The sequence below is a fragment of the Nicotiana sylvestris genome, chromosome 9 (assembly GCF_000393655.2).
Source record: "Nicotiana sylvestris chromosome 9, ASM39365v2, whole genome shotgun sequence".
Classification (NCBI taxonomy): domain Eukaryota; kingdom Viridiplantae; phylum Streptophyta; class Magnoliopsida; order Solanales; family Solanaceae; genus Nicotiana; species Nicotiana sylvestris.
This window is the reverse complement of record NC_091065.1, coordinates 3,194,594-3,212,093: the sequence shown is the minus strand read 5'-3', so window position 1 is coordinate 3,212,093 and position 17,500 is coordinate 3,194,594.

Sequence of the window (17,500 nt, the reverse complement as noted above, 5' to 3'; positions counted from 1 at the left end):
TTGAGCCTATATTCCTATTTTGTTGGAACTCTATTACAAGCCTGAATCTTTTGTTTGAATTGACTAACTATTTGAACCTTTTACCTCTCTTGAGCAATTGAAATATTTATGGGCTTGATAAAAGTTAAGTAGAGGTATGGTTGGGTTTTTGAGTAGAACTAGAGGAAAAGAAAAAAGATGAATTGTGAGAGCCACTTGTAAGGAATTGAAGAAAAAAAAAGAGAATTACTTGAGAAAAATCAGAACATTGAAACGAAAGATAAAGGGCGAAATTTTGTGTTAGTACATATGAAAAGGAGAAATTATTCCTTGCTAGTAGTAAATCTTGCTTTGTTTGTGCTTAAAGAATTGGGAGCTTGGTGATAGTATTTTATGAAGGTTGGAGTCAAAATAAGTGTGTGGTTGGATGTGTTAATGTACCCATATTAAAGTGCTCGGGAGATGTATTCACTATATCCAAATGTATCATACCCGTCTTGCAGCCTGCATTACAACCAAAATTAAGTCCTACTTGATTTTTGACTGAATGAGTTCAATTAATAGAGTATTACACTACGGGCAAGCTTATGGTACATTTTCTGTCGCACATGAATTTTATTTTTGAGAGTAAGTTAATTTCTATCTATCTTACGTTCCTATTTGTTATTGAATTTAATTGTTTGTGGAACTAGTCTCTATTATTTGTGTGAGGACACATGACTTATGAAGGTAAGGTAAAGTCTTTGATCTCTGTGTTAGAGTAAGTGAGCAGGTTGTTAAAAATACTTGGTGCCTTCGAGTCGAGTCTTGAGGCTAGGATGTTATGATATGGTGCTTCGTCTCTTTTAAATATTCTTGGCTGCAACTTGTAAAATTTTGCATACATTGATTAGTTATGCTGTCCACTTTTTTTAGATACAAAAGAAATGAAAGTCCAAATGCATTTCAGTTCAAAATAAAATTTACAACCCAATCCATTAGAAAGCACCAAAAAATTTCACTACAGAGTCAATTTCAAATCACAGTGAAAAGGAAAGGGCTTGAGGAGGCTAACATGGTCATTTTTGAATTTTATTCTAGGATTAGTTATCACATCTATTAGGTGGATAAAATAACTCCAAGATGGTGGTATAAATTATACTAATTTTATTTAATATCTACAATCAAATACGAGATAAATTTAATCCCAAATTATATTCTGCAATAACTCATCTAATCCCGTGAACAAAACGGCCTATAGGCTAAACTATCTAAATAACTCTATAATATAGTACTACAACATATAACCTAGCAACTTCAACTTTTTTTGTGAATGGAGAAGAAACAAATGCCCCCCCTCCCAAAAAAAAATAAAGAAATAAAATAAGAAAGATTGAAAGCATGGTGATGTATCATAGAAGTATAAACTACTTCTCTATTTTTGTAACAATCCAACTAGTTATTTTGAGCATTTGCATTTTTGTTCGATGGTTCTAGGGCATTGGTATCTCCATATGATGTATTATGACTTGTGTGTATCGTAGATTTTAGTTTTCGAGTGGTTCGGGATTGATTTGGAAGGATGATTCTCCTTTTGTAAGCTTTAAGGTGAAAGAGTTGACCAAGTTTGACTTTATATATTTGACCTTGTATCAAAGTTTTTATAGTTCCTTTAGGTCCGGATGGCGATTTTGGACTTGGGCGTATGTCCGAATTTGCATTTGGATGTTTCTACAAGGTTTGGCACTATTCGGCGAAAGTTGGGAATTTGAAGGTTTGGAATGTTCATAAGTTTGACTAGGAGTTGAATTTGATGATATCGGGTTTGGATTGTGGTTCCAAAAGTTGGAATAGATTCTCTATATGATTTGGAACTTGTGTGCAAAATTTGAGGTCATTCTGAGTTGATTTGATGAGGTTCAACACGAGTTCTAGAAGTTGAAAGTTCAAAAGTTCTTCAAGTTTGATTTGGGGTGCGATTCACCGTTTCGACGTTGTTATGAGTGATTTGAGGCCTCAAGTAGGTCCACGCTATGTGTTGTAACTTGTTGGTTGATAAATGGGGATTTTTACTGCTTATTAACACCTTTTTACTTTTGTTTTAGTCCGAACGTATTGAATTGTGTTCCCGAAACTAATAAAATAATGCAAATTGTAGGAATGCTGGAAGTTTAGTCTCACATGATGGAATCCGACTGAAAAAAGAGTGTTCCAAAAAACAAGGCAATAAAGGGCACAGAAGCAAAGATGTGCAGTCCGTAAAAGGAATTTTGCGGCCGCAGAATTCCGTCTGTAGCCGCAACCCAAACTAAAGAATCCAACATGCTTTTGACAATTGTGCGAAACGCACATGAATTGTGCGGCCGCAAAATAGGGCATGCACTAAAAATATTTTCAAGTTCAAAGAATGTGCAGAAAACCTAGTCCTGACGTCTTGCAGAAGTGCGGGCCGCAGTGCGGCCGCAGAAATGGCCTCGCAGCCGTAGACCAGAAATGAGCAGTTGTAGAATCCTCCTTCCTGCCAATTGAAGAAAACCGCAGACCGCACATGGAATTGTGAGGCTGCAGAACCTCCCGAGGGGCAGTTTTGTCAGCGATTTTTGGCCCAGTATAAATAGACAAGTTTTACAAATTTAGGTCAAGTTTGAACATTAAAAACTTTTGTAGCCGTTTGCTTTTACTACTTTAGGAAGTTTTACATTATTTTAGTGTTTAAACATTATTTCATCATTTTAATCTTCCATTATGAGTTTAATTAGCTTTTCTTCTTTATTTTATTCAATTTTCATTATGAGTAGCTAAGTTTTTACTGGGGTTCTGACCCAACCCTAGTGTGTAAACATTATGAGTATTTAATTTAATGCTTGTTTATGATTAGGTATTGATTATTTAGCTTAGTTCATGCTTCAATTTTAGAACTAATGATTGTAAACATTGATTCATGCTTATTTGACTTAGTTACTACTTAAGAAAGAAGGGACTTAGTCTAAGATAACTTGGCTAATAAGGAATTTGGTTAATTGAGAGATTGATTAGCCTAATTAAATGGTTCAAACTAGAGATAGTAAGAACCTGACTTGAGCTCATATCAACTATTTTGTTTGATACTCATTTGGGCTTGAGAAAGCCAAATTGGGCAAAATCACCCTCTGACCGAGAGGTATTGAGTAGATAATGTAGAGTTGAGAGCTATAATAAACTCTACTCAACAAAACAAGCATTAACGTCTTTATCCCATTAGGCGAACACCTAAGTTATGGTCACATCCCTAGACTTTTAAACTATTTGGAAAAATACCAAAAACATTCATCTCTAATCTATTTTCCTAAACTTGCAATCATTAGAGTAATAGTAGAAGTAGAAATTAAAACTTAGGTAGTCCATTCGCTTGCTTCAAATATATACTCCTGACATCCCTTATAACTCCCAGTGGATTCAACCCCAACTCATAGTTGGGTAATTATTATTGCATACGACCGTATTATATCTCTTATTGAGATGTGTTGTAGATATCATTATTGGTATGTCTAGATGGGGTTCCCTAGGGCTCGGGTAAGTTACGGACGTGGTTCAGATCATTTTTGTCTCATGTTGCATTGCTGAAGATGGCATGGTGTTGATGTTTCTGCATCTGCAGAAGTTTGGACGCAGATGCAAGTTCACAGATGCGTACATATTATTGCAGAAGCGAAGGTGTCCTGGTTGTCAAGAAGTTGCAGGTGCAGGGAGCTGGGCCGTATCTGCGAAAGAAGCAGGGGATTGGGGCGTAGAAGTGAGAATGTGCGTAGGCGCAGATTAAGGATCACACATGCAATTTCGTAGAATCGAAAATATTTTTGTAGGTGCAAGAGGTCGGATTTTAATGATTTTTTGCTAAAGCGGAGTTTTTGTCACAAAGCAATGCCGCAGAAGCGACAGGTAGTTTGCAAAAGCGAAATGTCTAGGCAGAAGCTTATATATTGAAAGGTTTGTTCATTTTGTCATATTTTGAGTTGAGGACCTCGGATTTATGTGATATTGGAGGCGATTTTCACCAGATGGATTGGGGTAAGTATCTTTGACTTGGTGTTGATTATATTCCATGATTCCATCTTCAATTTTGCCAGTTGATTGATAATTTAAAAGAAAAATTGGGAGTTTTTGTCTAAACTTTTCTAAAATGAATAATTGAATTTTGAACATCGATTCAGAGTCGGATTTGATTGAAATTAGTATGGTTCAACTCATAATTGAATAAGTTGTCGGAATTTGTGAGTTTCATTGAGTTTCGAGGTGCGAGTCCGGGTTTGAATTTTTGGTTGACTTTGAGTATTTGATTAAAAATTGACCTTTACCGTTTGGGTTTTTTTCTAAGGCATTAATTGATGTTTTGAGTTATTTTTGGTTAGTTTCGAGCCGCTCGGAGGTCGGTTCGAGCGTGGTGGCATTTCTAAACTATTGTCTGAGTTGCTCGGTAATTGATTTGGCTTATTTGAGATAAGTATCATATCTAAACTTGGTTGAAGCACTAGTTGCCTGAGTTATTTATGATAGCTACGTGCTATAGTTGTACATATATGTGGGGGACCGAGCCCATGTGCGAGCACAGGGATATTTATCCATGCTCGGACTAGTGATTAGTGTATGATATGCCTAGAATTGACTGTTAAGGTTCATGTTATAATATTTCTCATATTTGTAACATTGTTGTGAGCTATTTGAGCTATGTTTGTGGTTACTTATAGACTAATTCCCTGAATAAACTTGGTGACTGTTATTTCTCTGATGAATTGTTGATTTGAGCTATGATCGCACACTTTGCGTATATATTATCATGTCATTATACCAGTCCAGGAGTATGAAATTTGATACCTATTCGTCATATACATGTATTCCTATATATTTGCTTCTGTATGATATGATTTAGACTGAAAGCATGTGACCCTGCCAGGCAGATTTTGTTATTATGCATGTGACCATGCCGTGTAGATTATGATATTGAGCCTGTGACTGTGCCGGGCAGATTACGATATTGTGCATATGACCACGCCAGGTGGATTGTGATATTTGCACGTGAATTGTCCACGCAACACGTGAGTTATCCATGTAGTTGATATTATTAGCATGAGAGTTGTCCGTACAGATCCAGATATTGATGTTATAGCACGTGAGTTGTCCGTGCAATAGATATTATTATCACGTAAGTTCTCAGTGCAGCACGTGAGTTGTCCGTGTATCGTGTGGATATAGATCCATCCCCCTAGGGTCACTCTCTCATGTTTCTCTCTTGATGGTGTACATGTGGATTGTGAGAAACCAACGGGATTCTTATTGATGTGAGCTCGGGAGAGCTGGTTACTATTATTTGGATTTGGTTGCACACTGCAACAGGTCTTATTATCTTATTTTTATTTGGATCGAGTTGCGCGACGCAACAGGCTGATATTTGGTTATTGCATTTCATGTTTACTTGCAATTTCCTTGACTGTTTACCTGATTTACTTGCATATCTTCCTTATATGCTGGATTTTTGACTGGGCAAAACACCTTAAGTCCCAAGTCACCTCCCGAAGCTATCCGAATCATAAAAACCAAATTCCGGGATCGGAAGGTCTTTTAGAGGTCCGGAGTAGATTTAGACTTGAATTGGCGAAAATGGAATTTTGACATTTTCCGGTTGATAAGGGAGATTTTGATATAGGGTTCGGAATGGAATTCTAGAAGTTGGAGTAGGTCCGTTGTGTCATTTGTGACGTGTGTGCAAAATTTCAGGTCATTCGGACGAGGATTGATAAACTTTTTGATCAAAAGCGGAATTTAAAAGTTTTTGGAATTTCCTAGGCTTGAATCCGATGCTGATCTGATATTTTGATGTTGTTTTGAGTGTTCCTAAGGTTGGAACAAGTTTGAATGATGTTATGGGATATGTTGGCATGTTTGGTTGAGGTCCCGAGGGCCTCGGGTGAGTTTCGGGTGGTTAAACGGATCAAATCTTGTTGTGGGAAGTTGCAGATTTTCTGTTATTGGTGTTGCAGACTTTTGGCCTTCGCGTTCGCGAAGGGATGAGAAGTGAGGCAGTCAATTTGGCCTTCGCGTTCGCGATGTTGGTCCCGCGTTTACGAAGGGTGAGGTTCATTGTGCTTTGCGAACGTGATGAGGTTCCCGCGTTCGCGTAGAGTAAATGGGAGCAGCTGGGGTTCTAGTCATTTGTGCTTCGTGTTCGCCTTAAGGGGTCGCGTTCGCGATGGTCTGGAAGCGGAAAATTTGCGTTCGCAAGCTAGAGGCCGCGTTCGCGTAAGAGGAATTTGGTCAACGGATTTTTGTGCTTTGCGAACACGAGGGTTTGACCGCGTTCGCGAAGAAGGAAAGGGTCACCTGGGCAGTAAGTTTAAATAGCCATTGTTCACGGTTTTAGGTCTGATTTCCACCATTTTTGAGCGATTTGGAGCTTTTTGAGAAGAATTGAAGAGGGAATCAAAGGGAAATACTTGGAGGTAAGATTTATGGACTTAATACTCGGTCCTGTTGTGATTTCTACCGAATCAAACATGAAATTTGTGGAATCTAAAGCCTAAAATCTGGGAGTTAGGGCTTGAAATTGGAGACTTTGATTTGAGAATTTGAGGGGACGTTTGTGGTCAGATTTTGATGTATTTGATATGTATGAACTCGTTAGAGTGTAAGGATTCTAGTTTTATCATTTTTATCGGAATCTGAGATGTAGACTCGGGGGTCAGGTTTGACCAATTTCGAGATTGTTTATGTAAGTTGGTTACTTTCGAGTGGTTTTTGTTCCCTTAGCATATTTAGATGGTATCGATATGTTTTTGGTTAGATTTGGAGCATCCGGAGGCCGAGTCGGGAGGCAAATGCATTGCGGGCTAGAGTTTGGACCGGATAGAGGTAAGTAATGATTGTTAATATTGTCCTGAGGGTATGAAACCCCGGATTTCACATCGTCGTGCTACTTTAAGGTGACGCACATGTTAGATGACGAGCGTGGGGTCGTGCACTGTTGGGGATTGTCACTTGGTCCATCCCATACGACTATTAAGGCGTATTTGACTGAAATCCATTTGATATCATTGTGTTTTGGTAAATATTACTATATTTTGGGCTGAATGCCATATTTGGGCCTAGTGCCAACTGTTTGGACCCTTATGGGCCTTTTTACTGCTATTCCTCACTATTTTGACTTCATAATTGTACTCAGTCATGCCGAATTCTACTATTTTTATAACTCAGCCATATTTACTCCGTTCAAATATTTTAAATGATATTTTTGGCTAAGCATCATGTTTTACTTTTTCCCGAGTGGCTTGAGAGATTTCTGACTGAGTGAGGTCGAGGGCCTGTGTCGTGAGAATATTATAGGATCTGACTGCGCGCCGCAGCAGTGCTGTATTGATTCATGATTATGAGGCTGAGGGCCTGATTGTTACGCCACGAGGTGGCTTAATATGAGGCCGAGAGCCAATTTAGTTATGCCATGAGATGGCTTGTTATAGCACTTGAGCTATAGGAGCCCCTCTGGAGTCTATACACCCCTAGTGAGTGTGGGTACCTAGTGTGAGATGTGATATTGCCCGAGTGGCTATTGTTGTTTCATGTTATTACCTAAGGGGCTGATACGAGTGATTGTGAGGTAGCCCGAGGGGCTGGTTCTATTGATATTTTTTTCCGAGGGGTGGTTGTGGTACTTGTTTTGCTCGAGGGGATATTTATGTTTCTATCCTTTTTCTCACTATTTTTTTCATCACTCGTTTGAACTACTGAAAGATGTTTTAAAAAGGTTTTACCAAACTGAGATGTTTTAACGAGTTTTACTGCTTAACTACATTGTTCTGGACTTATACTATTTTGCTATAGCGTTATGTTGTCGTGTACGTGTTTTCTTATTGCTCAACTGCCTTTAGTTTTATTACTTACTGAGTTGGCGTACTCATATTACTCTCTGCACCCTATGTGCAGATCCAGGAGTCTCGGGTCATACTAACGCGTGCTGATTTGTCTTCCAGCAGGCTTTCAGAGTTGACTAGGTAGCTGCTTGGCATTCGCAGCCCAATGCTTCTCTTTCCTATCTTTATTCCGTTTTGTATTAGCTTTGATTCAGACTATATTGTCTTTTCATATTTCTAGACGAGTTGTAGTTGTTCATAACTGGTGACACTCCGATGTCACGCTGTGTTTTGTTTCTGCGTTGTTCTATTCTACCTTACATTTTGGGATTTTAGCTTGTTAATGATTTTTAAACGACTTATTATAATTGTTTGGTTGGTTTGGGGGTTGGTGTCGGCTGGTGTAGTTTCACGATAGCCACCATCATGATCGGGTCCATTTTAGGGTTGTGACAAGTTGGTATCAGAGCCTAGGTTACATAGGTCTCACGAGTCATGAGCATGTTTAGTATAGTCTCGCAGATCGGTATAGAGACACGTCTGTATTTATCCTCGGGAGGTTGTAGAACCTTTAGGAAAACATCATATTCTTGAATTCTTGTCATGCGAATCTATTGATCCGAGTACTAAACTTTTGTTATTATATTCTCTCATAGATGGTGAGGACATGTGCTACCGGTCAGGATTGACGACCACCAGTACCACTAGTTAGGGCCACTAGAGGTCGAGAACGCGGTCGAGGCTGTGGTAGGGGCAGTGGTGTAGCCCGCACAACATCTAGGGCAGCACATGCAGATCCACCAGCCGCCCCAGTTCATGATCAGGTCCTAGTTATAGACGCTCTGGTAGCACCAGCTCAGGCACCAACTGTGCCTATTGTGATTCCAGGCCTTAAGGAGGCCCTAGACCAGATTCTATCAGTATGCACTGGCCTAGCTCAGGTGGTCTCAGTTACTACAGCCGCAACTACTTCTCAAGCTGGGGAGGCACCCAGACTCTCGCCGCCCGCACACCTGAGCAGGTCGTGCAGGGACTTCAGACACTGGGGGCACTTCCAGCCCAGCCGGTTACAGATGCTCAGGACTATGTAGCTCCTATTATGCTAGAGGACGAGCAGCACAAATTAGAGAGATTTGGTAGACTTCAGCCTCCGACTTTCAGTGGTGTAGAGGGCGAGGATGCCCAGGGTTTCTTGGACAAGTGTCAAAGGATTCCTCGTACAGCGGGTATTCTGGAGACCATCGGGGTAGAATTTACTACTTTTCAGTTTTCTAGAGCTGCCTTCACTTGGTGGGAGGCTTATGAGAGGCATAGGCCTGTTGGTGCAGCGCCCCTTACCTGGTAGCAGTTCTCCATTCTCTTTTTGGAGAAGTATGTGCCATAGTCTCGCAAGAGGAGCTGCGTAGGTAGTTCGAGCAGTTGTGTCAGGGAGATATGACTGTGATGCAGTATGAGATGAGGTTCTCGGATTTAGATTATCATGCTATTTGGTTGGTTACTATGGATAGAGAGAGGATCATGAGGTTCGTTGAAGGCCTCACATATAAGCTTCGGATTCTCATGACCAGGGAGAGGGTGTCTGGTGCTACTTTTGAGGAGGTTGCTGACATTGCTCATGAGATTGAGTCAGTTCATCGCTAGGAGCGAGGCGAGAGGGAGGCCAAGAGGCCTCAGGGATCTTGTAGTTTTGGTGGTGCTCCTTCGAGGGATCAGTTTTAGCACGGCAGAGGCCGTCCATTCAGACATGCTCAGTCATCTCGCCCAGGTTATCATGGGGCATCATCGGGCCATGGTTCTCACAGTTCTCATTAGGGTCATTCATCACCCAATGCCCTTCTAGCCTAGAGTTCGTCCCGTGCTCCATCAGTTCATGGCTCTTCCATGTTAGATGCATCTGCTAGTCATCCCGGTGCTAGAGGTTCCCTTCAGTCCCCGTCTCCAGCACCAAGGAGTTGTAATGAGTTTGGAGAGTTGGGTCACATGTGGAGGCAGTGTCCTCGTCGCCTTGGAAGTTTATCTCAGCAGAGGAGTCAGCCATCGACTTCATCACTATTTACTTCACCACCCATCCAGCCAGCTAGGGGTGGAGGACAGTCAGCTAGGGTTCACCCCAGAGGGGGAGGTCGATCAGGTGGTGGTCAGGCCCATTTCTATGCACTCACAGCTAGACTCGATGCTATTGCTTCAGATGTTATGATTACAGGTATTGTCTCAGTCTACCACAGAGATGTCTCTGTGTTATTTGATCCCGGTTCCACTTTTTCATATGTGTCATCATATTTTTCTCATTATTTGGATATGCCCCGTGAGTCTCTTGTTTTATCTGTTCATGTATCTACTCCGGTGGGCGATACTATTGTTGTGTACTGTGTGTACCGATCATGTGTAGTGACTATTAGAGGTCTGGAGACCCGAGTGGACCTGTTATTGCCTGGTATGGTGAACTTTAATGTGATATTGGCCATGGATTCGTTATATCCATGTCGTGCTATTTTGGATTGTCATGCTAAGACAGTGACGTTGGCTATGCCGAGTGTGCCACGGATTGAGTGGCGAGGTTCGACTGATTTTGTCCCCAGTAGGGTGATTTCATTCTTGAAGGCCCAGCGGATGGTTGGGAAAGGTTGTCTTTCATATTTAGCCTCCGTGAGGGATGTCGTTACGGAGACTCCTAGTATTGATTCTGTTCCTGTAGTGAGGGATTTTCTCGATGTGTTTCCTACAGACCTACCGGGCATGCCACCAGATAGGGATATTGATTTTGGTATTGATCTGGTGTCGGGCACTCAGCCCATTTCTATTCCACTATATCGTATGGCACTAGTAGAGTTGAAGGAGTTAAAGGAGCAGCTTCAGGAACTCCTTGATAAAGGGGTTTATTCGGCCTAGTATGTCGCCTTAGGGTGCGCGTGTTCTATTTGTGAAGAAGAAGGATGGCACGATGAGGATGTGCATTGATTACATGCAGTTGAACAAAGTAACAATCAAGAACAAGTATCATTTGCCTCGTATAGATGATTTATTTGACCAGCTTCAGGGAGCGAGAGTGTTCTCCAAGATTAATCTTCGTTCAGGGTATCACCAGCTAAAGATCATGGACTCTGATATTCTTAAGATAGCTTTCAGGACCCGATATGGTCATTATGAGTTCCTGGTGATGTCTTTTAGGCTGACCAATACCCCATCAATATTCATGCATTTGATGAACAACGTGTTTCAGCCTTATCTCGACTTGTTTGTCATAGTTTTCATTGATGATATTCTGGTGTACTCGCGTAGTCAAGAGGAGCACGCAGAGCATTTGAGAGTTGTGTTTCAGAGATTGAGGGAGGAGAAACTTTATGCATTGTTCTCCAAATGTGAGTTTTGGCTCAATTTAGTGGCTTTCTTGGGGCACATGGTGTCCAATGAGGGTATTCAGGTTGATCCAAAGAAGATAGAGGTGGTTCAGAGTTGGCCTAGACTGTCCTCAGCCACAGAGATTCATAGCTTTCTTGGATTGGCGGGTTATTTCCGTCAGTTTGTTCAGGGATTTTCTTCTATCGCATCACCCTTGACCAAGTTGACTCAAAAGGGTGCTCCATTCAGGTGGTCAGATGAGTGTGAGGAGAGCTTTCAGAAGCTCAAGACTGCCTTGACCATAACTCCAGTATTAGTTTTGCCATCAGCTTCAGGTTCATATACAGTGTATTGTGATGCTTAAATAGTTGGTATTGGGTGTGTGTTGATGCAGGAGAGTAGAGTTATTGCTTATGCTTCTAGTCAGTTGAAGCCCCATGAGAAGAATTACCCTGTTCATGACTTGGAGTTGCCTGCCATTGTTCACGCGCTGATAATTTGGAGGCATTATTTGTATGTTGTGTCTTGTGAGGTGTTTACTGATCATCGTAGCCTCCAACACTTGTTCAAGCAGAATGATCTCAATTTGTGGTAGCAGAGATGGTTGGAGCTACTAAAGGACTATGATATTACTATCTTGTACCATCCGAGGAAGGCCAATGTAGTGGTTGATGCTTTGAGTAGGAAGGCGGTGAGTATGGGGAGTTTGGCGTATATTCTTGTTGGGGAGAGACCTCTTGCAGTTAATGTTCAGGCCTTGGCCAATCGGTTTGTGAGGTTGGATATTCCGGAGCCCAGTCAGGTATTGGCTTGTGTGATTTCTCGGACTTCCTTATTTGATCGCATCGGAGAGCGCCAGTATGATGATCCTCATTTGCTTGTCCTCAAGGATAGAGTTCAGCGCGACGAAGCCAGAGATGTGACTATTGGTGATAATGGGGTGTTGAGGATGCAGGGGCAGGTATGTAAGCCCAATATAGATGGGCTTTAGGAGTTGATTCTAGAGGAGGCCCATAGCTTGCAGTATTTTATTCATCCGGGTGCCACGAAGATGTATCAGGATCTGAGAAAACATTATTGGTAGAGAAGAGTGAAGAAGGACATTGTAGGATTTGTAGTTCGGTGGCTCAATTGTCAGCAGGTGAAATATGAGCATCAGAGACCGGGTGACTTGCTCCAGCAGATGGATATTCCAAAGTGGAAGTGGGAGTGTATCATCATGGACTTTGTATTTGGACTCCCGCGGACTTTGAAGAAGTTCAATGCTATTTGGGTGATTGTGGATCAACTGACCAAGTCCGCGCTCTTTATCCCTGTGTGTAATACCTATTCTTCAGAGCAGTTGGCAGAGATCTATATCCGAGAGATTGTTCGTTTGCATGGTGTCCCAGTTTCCATCATTTCAGATAGAGGTACTCAGTTTACTTCGCAGTTTTGGAGGGCCGTGCAGCGAGAGTTGGGTACTCAGGTTGAGTTGAGCACAACTTTTCACCCTCAGACGGACGGGCAGTCCGAGTGCACTATTTAGATATTGGAGGACATGTTGCATGCTTGCTTCATTGATTTTGGAGGGTCATGGGATCGGTTTCTACCACTCGCAGAGTTTGCTTATAACAACAGTTATCAATCGAGTATTCAGATGGCTCCATATGAGGCTTTGTATGGGAGATGGTGTAGATCTCCGGTCGGTTGGTTTGAGACGGGCAAGGTTAGGCTTTTGGGTACAGACTTGGTGCAGGCTGCTTTGGACAAGGTGAAGGTAATTCAGGAGCAACTTCGTACAGCACAATCGATACAAAAGAGTTATGCTGACAGGAAGGTTCGTGATGTGTCCTACATGGTTGGGGAAAAGGTTCTATTGAAGGTTTCACCCATGAAGGGTGTTATGAGATTTGATAAGAAGGGTAAATTGAGTCCTCGGTTCATTGGGACTTTTAAGGTGCTTCGGAGGATTGAGGAGGTGGCTTATGAGCTTGCTTTGCCACCTAGCTTATCGAGTGTGCATCCGGTATTTCATGTTTCTATGCTCTGGAAGTATATTGGCGATCCATCTCATGTTTTGGATTTCAGCACGATTCGGTTAGATGGGGATTTGTCTTATGATGTGGAGCCAGTAGCTATTTTGGAGCGGCAGGTTCGAAAGTTGAGATCAAAGGATATAGCTTCAATGAAAGTGCAGTGGAGAGGTTGACCAGTGGAAGAGGCTACCTGGGAGACCGAGCGGGAGATGCGGAGCAGATATCCTCACCTATTTGAGACTTCAGGTATATTTCTTGACTCGTTCGAGGACGAACATTTGTTTAAGAGGGGGATGATGTAACAGCCTGGCCGGTCGCTTCATGAATTACCACTCTGTTTCCCCCATTTCTACTTTTTATTGTCTTGTTCAGCTGTATTATATGATATCATGTTGGTTAGTTTGGGTTCGGAGTGGTTTTGTAGAGAAATGAGACACTTAGTCTCTTAAGTTGGCCTTTTAGTTGAAAAAGTCAACCGAACGTTAACTTGTGGGTAAATGATCCCGGAAGTTGGTTATTATGATTCGGACAGCTTCGGGAGGTGATTTGGGACTTAGGAGCGTGATCGGAAAGTGTTTTGGAGGTCTGGAGTAGATTTAGGCTTGAATTGGCGAAAATAGAATTTTAGTGTTTTCTAGTTGATAGGGGAGATTTTGATATAAGGATCGGAATGGAATTCCAGAAGTTATAATAGGTCTGTTGTGTTATTTGTGACGTGTGTGCAAAATTTCAGGTCATTCGGACGAGGTTTGATAGATTTTTTATCGAAAGCAGAATTTGGAAGTTTGTGGAATTTCCTAGGCTTGAATCCGATGATGTTTTGATGTTGTTTTGAGTGTTCCGAAGGTTGAAACAAGTTTGAATGATGTTATGGGATATGTTGGCATGTTTGGTTGAGGTCTAGAGGGCCTTGAGTGAGTTTTGGGTGGTTAAACGAATCAAATCTTGCTGTGGGAAGTTGCAGATTTTTTGCTATTGGTGTTGCAGACTTTTGGCCTTCGCGTTCGCGAGAGGGCTCTCGCGTTCGAGAAGGGATGAGAAGTGAGACAGTCAATTTGGCTTTCGTGTTCGCGATGTTGGTCCCGCGTTTGCGAAGGGTGAGGTTCAGTGTGCTTCGCAAATGCTATGAGGTTCCCGCATTCGCGTAGAGTAAATGGGAGCAGCTGGGGTTGTGGTCATTTGTGCTTCGCGTTTGCGTTAAGGGGGTCGCGTTCGCGATGGTCTAGGAAGCAGAAGCTTCGCGTTCGCGAGCTGGTGGTTGCGTTCGCGTAAGAGGAATTTTGGTCAATGGATTTTTGTGCTTCGCGGACGCAAGGGTTTGACCGCGTTCGCGAAGAAGGAAATGGTCACCTGGGCAGAATGTTTAAATAGCCATTGTTCGTGATTTTGGGTCTAACTTCCACCATATTTGAGCGATTTTGGAGCTTTTTGAGAAGAATTGAAGAGGGAATCAAAGGGAAACACTTGGAGGTAAGATTTATGGACTGAATTCTCGATCCTATTGTGATTTTTACCGAATTAAACATGAAATTTGTGGAATCTAAAGCCTAAAATTGGAGAGTTAGGACTTGAAATTAGAGACTTTGATTTGAGGATTTGAGGGGTCATTTGTGGTCGGATTTTTATGTATTTGATATGTATGGAATCGTGAGAGTGTAAGGATCCTAGTTTTATGCTTTTTATCGGAATCCGAGACGTGGGCCCGGGGGTCGGGTTTGACCCATTTCGGGATTTTTTATGTAAGTTGGTTATTTGCGAGCGGGCTTTATTCCCTTAGCATATTTTGATGATATAAATCTATTTTTGGTTAGATTTGGAGCATCCGGAGACCGAGTCGAGAGGCAAAGGCATCATGGGCTAGAGTTTGGACTAGATAGAGGTAAGTAATGATTGTAAATGTTGTCCTGAGGGTATGAAACCCCGGATTTCACATTGTTGTAATACTTTGAGGTGACGCACACGTTAGATGACGAGCGTGAGGTCGGGCACTATTGGGGATTGTGACTTGGTCCATCCCATACGACTATTAAGCCAAGTATTTGACTTAAAACCATTTGATATCATTGTGTTTTGGAAAGTATTACTATATTTTGGGTTGAATGCCATATTTGGGCCTAGTGCCAACTGTTTAGACCCTTATGGGCCTTTTTACTGCAATTCCTCACTGTTTTGACTTCATAATTATACTCAGTCATGCCGTATTCTACTATTTTTATAACTCAGCCATATTTACTCCATTTTGATATTTTAAATGATATTTTGCGCTGAGCATCATGTTTTACTTTTGCCCGAGTGGCTTGAGAGATTTCTGACTGAGTGAGGTCGAGGGCCTGTATTGTGAGGATATTATGGGATCGGGCTGCGCGCCGCAATAGTGTTGTACTGATTTATGATTATGAGGTCGGAGACCTAATTGTTACGCCACGAGGTGGCTTGTTATGAGGTCGAGGGCCAGTTTAATTATACCACAAAATGGCTTGTTATAGCGCTTGGGTTGTAGGAGCCCCTCCGGAGTCTTCACACCCCCAGTGAGCACGGGTACCCACTGTGAGATGTGATATTGCCCGAGGGGCTGTTGTTGTTTCATGTTATTGCCTAAGGGGCTGATACGAGTGATTGTGAGGTAGCCCGAGGGGCTGGTTCTGTTGATATTTTTGCCCGAGGGGCGATTGTGGTACTTGTTTTGCCCGAGGGACTATTTACATTTCTATCCTTTTTCCTACTGGTTTTTTTTCATCACTCGTTTGAATTACTGAAAGATGTTTTAAAAAGATTTTACCGAACTGAGATGTTTTACGAGTTTTACTGCTTTACCGCATTGTTCTGTACTTATACTAGTTTGTTGTAGCGTTATGCTGTGGTTTACGTATTTTCTTACTGCTCAGCTGCCTTTACTTTTATTACTTACTGCGTTGGCGTACTCACATTACTCCCTGCACCCTGTGTGCAGATTCAGGAGTCTCGGGTCACGCTAGCGAGTGCTGATTTGTCTTCCAGCAGGCTTTCGGAGTTGACTAGGTAGCTGCTTAGCGTTCGCAATCCAGTGCTTCTCCTTCCTATCTTTATTCCGTTTTGTATTAGCTTTGATTTAGACTATGTTATCTTTTCATATTTCTAGACAGGTTGTAGTTGCTCATGACTAGTGACACCCCGATGTCGGGTTGTGTTTTGTTTTCGCACTGTTCTATTCTACCTTACATTTTGGGATTTTAGCTTATTAATGATTTTTAAACGACTTATTATAATTGTTTGGTTGGTTTTGGGGTTTGTGTCGGCTGGCCTAGTTTCATGATAGGCGCCATCACGACCGGGTCCATTTTAGGGTCGTGACACTTTAAAACAAAGAATTGTGAGCACCAAGGTGGTTTTACCAGAGATTTCCTGATTTGATCATATATCTGTTCTATACTTGTTAAATTTATGAACTGCACAAGTGGTCACCGAGTATCATTTATAGTTTTTTCTTCTATTATCTCGTCGAGGTTAGTTAGGATATTTATTGAGTACATGTGATCGGTTGTACTCATACAACACTTTTGCACCTTACGTGCAGATTTTGGAACTGATGTTGCTGTAAATAGCGGGAGCTGGCATTAAAGATATACCTGCATTCTGGTTATCGCTACCACTTGTCTTGGTAGTTCTAGATTTGAGGTTCTGTTTATGTACATTTCAAACAGATGTTGTATAATTTCCTATCAATTTATAATTCTAAGTCTTAGTGGCTCGTGACTTGTACTACCGGTCATTGGTTTATTGTATAAGAATTCAGTTATTTAATCATTTATTTCCTGGTAATCTCATTTGGATTGTGTTTATGGATAGTTCGCTTACCTAGAGGTAGGGGTGGGCATTCGGTATTTTGGTTCGGTATTTATGAATTTCGGTTCGGTATTTCGGTATTCGGTTTATTAATTGTATATACCAAATACCATACCAAAATATTTCAGTACGGTTCGGTATTTCTTAATTTGGTTCGATACGGTTTCGGTTTAATAATCGCTGAATAATCAATGCTAACAGTGCACATGCACAACTGAAACTTTCACTGTGAATTGTGAAAGAATCTGCTCCGAACTATAAAGAATAGAGAATTGAGTTATTAATCAACGTATAGGCTAAAACACCAAATAACTCCAGTGCACTGCAAAGTGCAAACTGAAAATTTTTGGGCGTTGGGGCTGGGAATTAGAATTATAGGTCAAAGGGTCGATGGGCTGGGGCTGGGTTATTAAGAAATTAGAAATTAGAGTGGGCTGGGTAGATGGGCTGGGGTTGAGAATTAAATAAAGAAAGGTTTGGGCTTGG